This window comes from Patagioenas fasciata, chromosome 11 (assembly GCF_037038585.1).
Source record: "Patagioenas fasciata isolate bPatFas1 chromosome 11, bPatFas1.hap1, whole genome shotgun sequence".
Taxonomy (NCBI): Eukaryota; Metazoa; Chordata; class Aves; order Columbiformes; family Columbidae; genus Patagioenas; species Patagioenas fasciata.
The window spans coordinates 24,890,722-24,902,194 of NC_092530.1; the positions used below are offsets into that span (position 1 = coordinate 24,890,722).

At 46.6% G+C, this 11,473-nt stretch overlaps 1 long non-coding RNA gene across 1 annotated transcript; it reads right to left on the minus strand.

Moving 5' to 3' along the window:
• Positions 1-3,179: 3,179 nt before the first annotated feature.
• On the minus strand, positions 3,180-10,377 carry LOC139828807 (uncharacterized). Its single transcript, XR_011740797.1, has 3 exons — positions 10,131-10,377; positions 9,885-10,044; positions 3,180-3,346 (listed from the first exon to the last, which is right to left on the minus strand). It is a non-coding gene; the product is annotated as an uncharacterized lncRNA (long non-coding RNA).
• Positions 10,378-11,473: the final 1,096 nt, after the last annotated feature.

Below are 11,473 nucleotides of genomic sequence, written 5' to 3' on the forward strand. Positions count from 1 at the left end.
CTAGAGTGGTATAAAATGGACTTAGAAAAGCTGTTAATTAGGATTAGCAGCTTCAGGAACATCAAGACACAGTGCTCCAAGCTGAGCCATTAATCTGAGAGAACTCAGGCCTCTTGACTGCCTTCTGAACCGAGGCACAGGACACCGCATGTCAGGGCAGACAACTTTGAAATCATGAAGCAGAGCCAACCGGTCATCTATGAGAGAAGGTTCCTACCTCAGCTGCACCTCTCCTGTAATCAGATCACCCTTTGCTGGACTCAAATGGTTGTCAGGTCCAAGGTGCATCAGCCAGCTGTAAAGAAGCAAGCAAGGGAGAAGACATGGAGCTGTCTTGTCAATACAAGTTGCATGTGGTGTGAAACCCATAGAGCATATGATGAGTGCCCCTGTGTGAGGTTTCTGGATGATACATATCATCTGGTCTGTAGGGCTCCAAGAGAATGCAGCCACTGTGGACAAGAATCATAGAATGGCCTGAGTTGGAAGGGACTCACAAGGGTCCGTTCACAGGACAATCCCAAAATTCACACTGTGTGTCTGATGGCATTGTGCAATCACTTCTCAGATACTGTTAGGAGTACTAGCTTCCTCACATACATCACTCTTCTGGATAAATACACTAGGTCTGGTCAAAGATATAACCATGGTAGCACTTCAGGTATTCACACTGCAATCTGTTTTTCAAGATCACACAATTCAGGGCTGCTGGCAGCCATGCTTTCAGCTGTGTCCATCATAAAAAGAAAAGTCTTTCACTATGTTGACAGCTGGACAGTGTTCAGGCAGATCTGAAATCAATTTTAAGGCAGAACTGGGCCTATACTCTTCTCTCATTTTAGCCACAGAAACTCCCTGTAGCCTCAAAGAATATATATGGCAACAGAGACCCACCAGGCCAGAAAGCCAGAAATCCCTACCTAAGAGTTTAGAGTCAGCATCTTGAAAATGGTAAGTACCTGCTGTGGTCCTTGCCATAATGGAAGTCTTCTATTGCTCCTGTCCAGGAAATGTCTTTCACCAACCAGCCAACCCTCTTGTCACAGAGCTTCAGCCAGCCCCTGATAGCATCCAACAGAGGTCAACAGCTCAGGTAAAAAAAGTCAAGACTGTGTGAGAAGAAAAATCTGTAGGAAGAATTTAGTAAGTTAGAACTTTCACATTGCAAAAGAACATGTACAATGCCAGGCGAATAAATCTGTGAGCACCACCATATGTTGGTGCTTTGGCCAAGCAGGTAGAGTCACAGAATCATAGAACAGGTTGCGTTGGAAAGGACCTTTAAAGATCATCTAGTCCAACCCTCCTGCAATGAGCAGGGACATCTTCACCAGCTCAGGTTGCTCAGAGCCCCATCCAGCCTGGCCTGGGATATCTCCAGGGATGGTTCATCCACCACCTCTCTGAGCAACCTGGGCCAGGCTCTCACCACCCTCATTGTAAAAAATGTCTTCCTTATATCTAGTCTGAATCTCCCCTCTTTTAGTTTGAAACCATCACCCCTTGTCCTATTGCTACAGGCCCTACTAAAAAGTCTGTCACCATCTTTCTTATGAGCCCCCTTTAAGTACTGAAAGGCCACAATAAACAGTAAAACAGGGTAAGACTTTTACTTCCATGTTACATAAGCAAAGGAAGAAAGCAGCAATCGCATTTCTGTAATTCTCTACTTAGACACTTTGCCCACACTCTTCTGAGATTGATGGCCCAGTTATGCCAAATGCATAAAATAACTATCCCTTTCCCAAAACGTTTGCCATCATGCCCAATACAACCTCCCCTTCCCACACCCCCAAAACCAAGCCAAAGAGAACACAAGAGCGGTTGTGATCAGTGCAAATCAAACCAGGGTGGCTACATATATATGATGTCAAAAGAAAGGAAAACAGCCTAATGGCTGTAGAACAGAGAACATGTTTTGACCAAATCTTCAGATCCATATGTCCAAACCACAAGGCATTTTCAATGGCATTGATTTTGCTGCATCCTACCACATATTTCAAATAATGGCTTGATCGCCAATTTTCACTGCTCAAAAGGGAAGATAAAAAACTTGCTCTTTGCTGATACATTTTGAAGAACTATTTCTGATTTCTTTGACCAAATTTTCAGGACAAATACATTGTCCTTGAGATAAGTTGTATTTGATCTGCATTGATATTCACAAAGTAACCCACTTCTCTCTGGCTGAAGAGACTCAAATGTTTGCTACAGAGACTTCAGATAAGCCATTAATACATCTTGCTGGGTTTAGGGGCCATAGGGTCACCATTCCATGTGGACTATAGGTAGCCAACATTTCTACAGTGTTTAGGACCTGAATTTAAATTCAGCACCAGCATATATGTTTATATTAGCGAAAAACTTGGCAGATTGAAACATAGTTCAGCATATTTCTAACATCATTTCCTGAACATCAGAATTTGGTCTAAAGGGAGGTCCAGGCAGGGCCAGCGTGCCACATCTGAAGAAGATCTGCTCTTCCACTTCCACTTGGTGCACAGAGACTACAGGCTCATGCAAAAGAGTTATTTATTGGCTTCTCCAGCTCTCCTAGTCACTACAGCCCTAGTTCTTCAAGAAACAGAACACAGCAGATTTTATGTTGGATTAATTTCAATGATAGGTCATGTGTTGTCTTGCCAACATAATTATCAGACTCAATACCATGAGTCTTTGTAGCTGTAAAAAGCAAGACCACCAAGAACTGTCACCTTTGAAGCTGAACCAGGGGCATAAAGTTCTGCCATATGCTATGAAGTCTTATAACCACATTTTGATTGACCTTATAGAATCACAGGTCACAACATGCTACGCATTGACCCCCACTCTTTGTTAGCTAAAGAAATAGAAACATTCAGTTTGGACCTTTTGGGATCCAAAAGTACAGAAAACTGAGTCCACATACACTGTCCCATTGGTGAAAAGATGGTTAAAAAGCAGAACAGAACTCCAGAAGGGAAACTCCATGAATTCAACTTGTCCCTGGTGCCTGCCCCCTTCTTTCTGCTCTGTGATGCATTAAATTTAGGCTACTGCCCTTGCAAATCAGAAAGTGATGGGCAGAAACCATCCAAAGACACAGGAGGTTGCTCACTCTCTTTGTTCCATAAGTCACACACACACAAATGCACTCTTTGTCACCAACTACCTCTTGCAGAAGCATCTTTCACCTGCTGATGGTCCAGGTTCCTCTTAAAGGAAGAATTTGTCCTTGTTGCTCTTGAAAACCCGAGGTCAGGAGAGGCCTGTAGTGATGTACATGATGTTTGTTCAGGCTGGGGCACTGGAGCATGTAGGACACACTGGTTTTCACCATCTTAGGGCAGCCAGATGTCCAGGCTCTCTAGGAAGTGAGCAGAAACGCATATGGTTGATATGTGTGTTTACAGAAAGAAAGAGGAACAGCAGAATACAAGTTTAGAAGAAGCTTTACCCAAAAAGACAGCGGATGAATGCAGATAAGGCATCTGCTCTCACATGTAGTTCATGACTTTGGATGGAGCAAGCACAGAAAAAGAAAAATCCAAAAATAATGTAAAATTTCGGCCACCTAAAAATGTATCAGAATGAAAACAATTTCTCACTGTGATCAGATTCTAGAGCAAAGCCCAAGCTGTCGTCAGAAGATCAGCCTCTTTGTAGGCTGCTTAAAACAGACTCTGTGAGAATGAATCACAAGGGACCTCACTTTCAAGCAAATAAAGAGCCTACTGACCCCAAGCCACCCATACCAGCTTGTTGTGATATTTCCCACAGCCCAGCCTGGCCAGAATAAGTCAGTGGCCCTGGCCCAGTCCCACTGCATGGAGGCAGCTGAAAATTGCTTCAGAGACCTCTGGTACCTGGGAGCAGATCCCCTTCCCCAGCGATCCTACTGCTCACCCACACTGTGCCCCAGAGGAAATTACTTTATCCCTGTGCTTTATTCAGACATCCTGCTACAGATTACCCCCCAAAGGCACCAAACTGAAGAGCAAATAATTAGATTCAGGCACTGACACCCTGCATCAGGTAGACCAGGAATAGCCCCCTCCCCCATACAAATGGCATCTCCAACCAAGGCTTCCCTGAGCCCCAAGATGGGACAGAGACCACGGTGGGACCGGCTCAATGCCTCCTCTCCTCATCTCGGGGACTGCTGCATTGTAAAGGCAGATCATTATACTGCAAAATTTATTTTAGTTATAACTGGAAAAAGTAATCAAAGCAAATGCAACAGCTCAGGAGGAATCAGAGTAGGATTAGACATTTATATGAATAAGAATAGCTTCTGCGCTTTGACTTGCTGTGATAAAAATAATAAGAATTTCAGTTTTCACGCTCCAGGGCAGAAACCTGATCTCTGAACAAGGTGTTAGAAAGAAATTTCCTCTCCCAATAGTAGTCCGCAACCGTGCAGGCAACAGCATAGGGTTTAGTGGTGTCTGGTGGCCCTCACTAGTGACAAAGCTGCCTGGAAGCCCATGCGCTGGTTCAGAAGCCACTGCAGCAGAGAGGACGTGAGGTGGGTTGCAGTGTATCAAACATAAATGAAACAAGCCCATCATTCTTTGGATTTCCTTGCTAAATCTTAGTCCCTGACAATCAATGAGTTTCTTTACTGGATTCTAGGGACCTCCTTGTTTTGTTTGGTTTGTTTCTCTGCAGAGACAGATCACTGCTACCCCTTCCTTCCTCTGCCCCCATGCAAGCTGAGCTGTTAAGCTATAATGGTTTTAGCCCCAGCTGATTAATAAACTGGCTTGAGACTGCTGATCTCTTTGGACCATTAAACCTTTCCCCAGCGACTAGTCATTAATCCCTCAAAGAGTCATCCTAGATGAGGTTGTTGTTAGCCCCATCAATCCTTTTTAAGGCCTCAGTTTGCAGCAGAAAGGAGCAGGGAAGGGGGGGACATTCTGCATTTGTCAGGCAGTGCCATCTGTTCCCCCAGGTTACAAACAGCTACACCAGCCCCTGCATGCCAGAGCTCAGCGTTTGTGCCCAGGTGAGGGCTATCACTGCAGCACAGACCATCCACCAAAGAGCAGGATAGTACCACACCAAAGAACTAGAGTATTAAACAAGACTAGGAGAAAAAGCTGACATTTGTTTCCTTGATTGTAATGCCTTTGAGTGGGACAAGAGGCATCGTAATGTATTGTTACCACAGGAATACCTGCCGTACTGATTTCAGCAGAAATGCTGTCAAGGAAACACAAGGACTTGAATTACCCAGAGCATTACTACCTTATAGGCCTGAGCAAATCCCCTTGTTTTCTCAGCTTCTGTTTCTAATCCCAATGTCTTCATTAGCAAACAGTCCACATCTCCAGCCGGAAGACCGGATTTGCCTTAATGATGACTCTTAAAGTGGCATTTAAGCCACCTGGCCACAGCCCCTACCTGGCTCTTTCAGCTTCTTCCCCCACTGTCAGCACACTAGCCCTGATTATTTTTCCTTAGCTCTTCCAGGACTTTTTGATATCATTAAATCTCATGACTGTGAGCCATGCTTAGGGGCTTGGAAAGAGGGTGGTGGCAGCAGAGGTGTTAAACCTCACATTGTACCCTCCAAAGGTTTTGCAGCACAGAAATCACATCTGCAAAACCACAGTCAAACATTTCTGGATTTTCACCTAAAAACTTCCTCCCCATCTCTGGAAAGTTACAGCTTTTTAACTCTGGATTTTTTGTCCATGAGAGGTTCTGAATGAGTGAATGGTGCATGATTAAGAACAGGTTTTATAGAAATGAAGTCATATAAGCCTGTCAGCTGGAACCAAGCTACAGAGCAAAGTGTGCCCCAATCTGGCCTGCACTACTGCATATGGCACTGCTGCTAATGGTCTGCTGGAGCAATCACAGAAGGGAAGGAAGTGAAGGATGATGCCGTACACAACTTATGCTATGGACAACTGTTATCTTCTGCAGCTGGTGGTGTCAAGGATGTCTGCTGTTGAAGCCCAGTGATCAGGCAACATAACAGAAAATACATCCGAAGTTTAAATTGGTAGTTTGACTTAACCATCATGCTACTGCTCCCACAGCTTGTCCAAAACGGACAATGAGAGGGCAAACCTCTGGCACTAACACAGCTTGGAAGAAGACATCCCCATCCTCAGCCAAAGAGCTGGTCACTGCTATGTTCTTCATTAGACTTCCCATGTGTCTGTGTCTCAACTACCAGCTATAATTTGGAAATGACCATCCCAGTTCTATCCTTTCAGTGTGTGACTTCTTATATCATGAAATATGTCTTACCATTAACAAGCAAAACTTTTACATGTTCCCATCAGAGGGCCTGGTGTGCTGCTTTGCTACCAGCACAGTGCATGACTTGCAAGAGCACAGATTAACGTGAACGTGAGTCTTCAGAAATCATTTTGGCTTTAGCATTGCCTTGGCTGGTTCTGAGCATACCAACCGTAGCCAAAAACAGCTGGACTCCACGGGGAGTGGGGAAAAAAGAAAAGAGCCACACACACACACAAAAACCATCAGTCAGGCTCCTTTTAAATGATTAATGCAGTGCACAGTAAAAGGCTTTTCAGCTCTCAGATCTTCACATGATTATATAAACCTGAACTCAGCTACCAAGGACCTCTGTTTGTTTGTGGGCATTAATAGCTGCTGTGGTGTTATAATTAGAGAAGAGAATGAGCAGTCCCATGGGGAAATGGAGGAAACCCCACATTGCTCAAGCCATTTAAACATTCAGGGAGATAAAACACCACAGAGAAGTTCTGGAGGGAGCAGTGCTCAGGGGAGGGAGGGGTTACAGCCACCACAAAAGTTGTTTCTGCCTCTCTTGGGCCCATATAATTAATTATGGCTATGAATTATTTAGGATGCTACAGTAATAATTAGTGCAGTAATCATCTCAGCCACTAAAATAACCCCTTCCAGCCCCTGAAGATCTCACAGGACCTCAGAGATTCCCACGCAGTCTCTGGCCTCCCTGCCTGTGGTCTTAGACTCCCTGCTGCACCCTTCAGAAAGCAAAGGCTGGTGGCCCCAGCAGGGAGAAGGGACCCCCCCAGCCAAGGTCCCACCACCCTCCAGATATGCGAAAAAGGGCCTGGGGTGGAGGGCAGTGGGTGCCGCTCCCTCAAAGGAGAGTAGCGGGGAGCACATGGTTTGGATGCTGCAGCTTTCCTGGGAAGACTCGCTGGGTGCCAGCACGGGGTGGGGAAGGTCCCTGAGGACCTGCTAAACCAAAGCCTCTCTGGGAGAAATGGGGAGCTATGGTGTGGTCCATCTGGCCCTGTTCCTCATCCCTCTCTCGGGCACCTGTCCAAGAAGAACTTGCATGCAGCCCCAAATTCGTTCCCAAAGAATAACTTTCCCCAAATCCACCACCTGTTTTCATGCTAGTGACTCGCATGGCCTGTCACGGGACTGCTCATGTTTGCAGCACGCTGCTGTGATTTCTCCATATGTTGTCCCTGGCTGTGGGCATCATGGGCCAAGAGATGACTGAGGACATTGCACTGATGGCAGAGGTTTTGCTTCATCTCAGGGCTTTGTAAGCAACTACGTTCCCCAGTGAGCAGCCAAGAGCCAGAGGTCACTTCCCATCCCACAGCCTCCCACCTCCATCCACCCACCAGGTGACCCCAGAGGATGGGAATGACCCCACTCCTTTCCAGCCCCTCTCCTTCCCATCACATCAAGTGGCACCTCACTCATTAAGGATTTAACTCAACCAAAAATTAACATATTTTACTACGCCCACACCCTGAAGAAACGCTAGCGGGCACACACCATCAAAGAAATAACTCCGAAAAACAAGAAGCAGCTCTCCTTCTCCACATCCAGCCTCTCCTTCCTCCTTCAGACAAGTTCTGACTGCTGCTCACAGCATCCACGGTCCTCAGTGCGACCCAGCCGGCCGCATCGCCCAGCCTCCCGGGGGCTTGTGTAATGGGGAAGTGTCAGAGATTAGAGACAAGAGAGCGGCGACTGCAATATAAAAGCAAACTGAATAATTAAAGAGAGGAGCTGTTCCTCGCAGAGAACAAAATGAAAGAGTTGTGTGATTTGAGCAGAAGTGACCTTTACACTTCATTACAAGGAGGTGGCGTCCTTATAGGGTTATTAATATTTCCAGCTGAATTAGTTCGGGTTAAAAATGGCTCAAAGGAATGAAGAGGGAGAGGGAGAGTGTGCACAAAAATATATCATTCTGTCCTTTTCTCCTCCTCTTTGCTCTTTACTGTTTTTTTTTGTAACTTGTTGACTTGAAAGCAGAAGGACTGTGTGGCCACCAGGAACAAGGCTTCATTAGAGAGGTTGAGAGTGGGAAGATGACCTGCTGAGAGATCTTCCCTCCCCACTGGCTGTGCGCCATGACGCAAGAAGCCTGTGTGATGCCCCTGTGGTTGTTTCCCCACGTCCTCATCTAGGGCATAGTGTTTGTCTCCATTCGCCAAGCTGCAAATGCGTCATGGGACTGACGTCCAGGCGGTTTTGAGTCAGCAGTGGAGCTCAGTGCTGCTGCAGCTGGATCCACATGGGGTCACTAGGATCTCCTAGGGCACTGCAGGTCTCACAGGTGCTCTCATGGTTATTCTCCATCTCCATGCCAGCTGCCTCCCCTTCCTGCTGCCCACAAGACATCTTCCCATTCTCAAGCTTTACCCTACCAGACTGTGAGGGCATTTACACCCTGACACAAGGGACAGACATACATCCTCCCTCCTAAACAGAAACAAAACCCAGGCCTTCACTCAGAACATTTTAGCGGAGAACAGACCATAAAATTGCCATAGAGAGCAGAACTGCTTCAATGCTGTAGCTGGCAGAAGTTCCTACGCACATAGACACTTTTTCTGCTAATGTAAACACAGAAAAGGACCTTTACTTCAGCATGTCCCAGCAGACACAGGCCCACGCAGCCTTACAAAAGCACGACTGTCAATAACGTCCCAAAACACTGGATGAATTAAATGAGCAAAGCTGAACTCGGTGATCTGAACCTAATTCCAAGCCACAATTTTGCTGCTCAGAGCCTCGAGGTGTACACACTTGTGCTTTTTACTCAGATCGCTCAGTCTTGTATTAGTCCCATCACTGACGTTGCAGATGCAAAAGCGCTGCTACTTTGGTAACGTATCCAGATACCTGGTTGCTTCTCCACAAACCCGACCTAAACAATTTCTCTTAGTGCCTTTCTCTTCCTAGTGGTAACAGACATCAGGAAAATCCACCCAAGCAAAAAGAAGAAGAAGGAAAATGAATGCAGGTGCACATCAATAAGGAATGAGGGTGCTATGGTGGAGCCTGCAATCAGTCCCATGGGCTGTGTTGTCACCACAGCAGTTACTCCCACGCCATGCTCCCCAGAGGCACAGCAGATCACTTCCCCCTGCTACACTTGTAGAGGGGGCTTTTGCAAATTTAATACAAAAACCCAAATCAAAAAGAGAGTTTAAGCTTTTGAACTGACCATGAAATAGACACAGTGGCAGCTGCTGCTGCTCCTACAGTGGCTGCTTGAATCACAGCCCCTCACTTATTTATAGGGCTCCCCAGGGTGCTTGCAGCCAAGCTGATGACAAATGCCAATGAACATCTACTCTCACCTCCACAAGGTGCTTTTATCCTGGCTGTAAGGGAGATGCAGAGCAACTAAATAACACACCATCAGCTGCTCCAAATGGAGTAGGGGAGGCAGGCAGAGCACCCAGGACACTTGGCTGACCAGCCAGTGCTTCCAGAATCATCTGAGCACTGTTCTCAGCAAATGCACAGGCTCCAGTCTCTCACCCTACAAGGTGTAGCTCATGTCCATTACTAAGCCTCACAGTTTCTGATGCTATCTTCACTCTGATGAAGGGCAGTGCTCTTATGACCATAGAAAAGATGACACTGACATAAAAATAGAGCAGAGGACTTACCTGAGTTCTGAACCGAGCAGGGAAACATCCCAGGGATGGTGGCCAAGATGCTGATGCTTGAGTGGAAGGGGCAGGAGGAGATACTGAGGCCCAAAGAACAGCCAAAGTTGTCCCCTTTTTGCTGGCAGACTATTGCACATGGGCCAGGCAGTGAAGACATCTGAGGGCAAGAGAGGAGGAAATTTAGACTTAATCTGGCGTTGGTGCTAACAGAAAGCATGAACATGAAGGGAGAGGTAGGAATACCTTCCAGGGACAGGAAAGGTGAGCTGCATCACCCTTCTGTCCAAAAAAGCTTCCCTCCCAGATGATCTCCACCTGGGCTGTGCTCCAGAAGGAAGAGGCCATTTCCCTTGCTGTAGTGCCAGGAAACTCTTTCTGGGTGCATCCACAAACTCTGGTGCTGTACAGCTGGCAAAAGTAGGAGTCAGCTGGCAGGACCACTATTCTCAACGATGGTTTGGAGGCCACAGAGACCACAGCTTGCCTTGTAGATGTCACTGGGACCTGGCAATCAAGGAAAAACTTCTTATTTATAAACTAGGACAGAAGACGATTGCTGAGCTATAGCCTACATGGGAGCTCCTGCCTTCTTTGCAGAGCAGAATGACTCTTAAAATGACACAAGAGGCTGAAGGAGCCCTCCACAGAGCTTGCTCGCTGGGAAAAGGCCACCCAAGCAGGGTGTGCAGAGCTCAAACTCTCACTCACAATCAGACCAAGGCTGGGACTCTCTTCAATAGGCTTCCTGGTGTCAACTGATACTGTGATGCTGTGGCTGTTTATTTAATCAAGTCACCACTCATATATTAAATCTGAAGTAGCTGTTTGGACTAGATATGTTTTCTGTCAAAGCTTACACATGGGCTGAAAAAGCAATGGGTTTTACAGGGAGCACCCATGGACTTGTTCCAGTGCAATTCCAGATGAACCCAAGAAGCCACTGAGTTGCTCTGTGAGGGAAGCTTGGATCCTGCAGAGTTGTCTCCAGGATGAAAACCATTGACGTCTTATTTAGGGTTGAGCTCACAGGGAGGTCAACAAGACTACTGATAAAGTCTCTCCCCTGACTCTTCAATCTCATGACTTTCGTAAGTATACAGTTCCAGATTGCCTTTGCAGCCCAGAAAACCGAATGTATCCTGGGCTGCATCAAAACAAATGTGACCAGGAGATCAAGGGAGGTGATTCTGTCCCTCTGGTGAGACCCCATCTGCAGTGCTGCGTCCAGCTCTGGGGCCTCCAACATAAGAGAGACACGGATCTGTTGGAGAGGGGCCAGAGGAGGCCACGAAGATGATTAGAGAGCTGAAGCACCTTTCGTATGATGACAGGCTGAGAAAGTTGGGATTGTTCAGCCTGGAAAAGGCTCCAAGAAGACATTTCAGCAGCCTTCCAGTACCTAAAGTGGACCTACAAGAAAGCTGGAGAGGGGCTTTTTGCAAGGACGTGTAGTGATTAGGACAAGGGGTAATGGCTTTAAACTGAAAGATAAGAGATTTAGATGAGATACAAGGAAGAAATTCTTCCCCATGAGGGTGCTGAGGCCCTGGCACAGGCTGCCCAGAGCAGCTGTGGATGCCCCATCC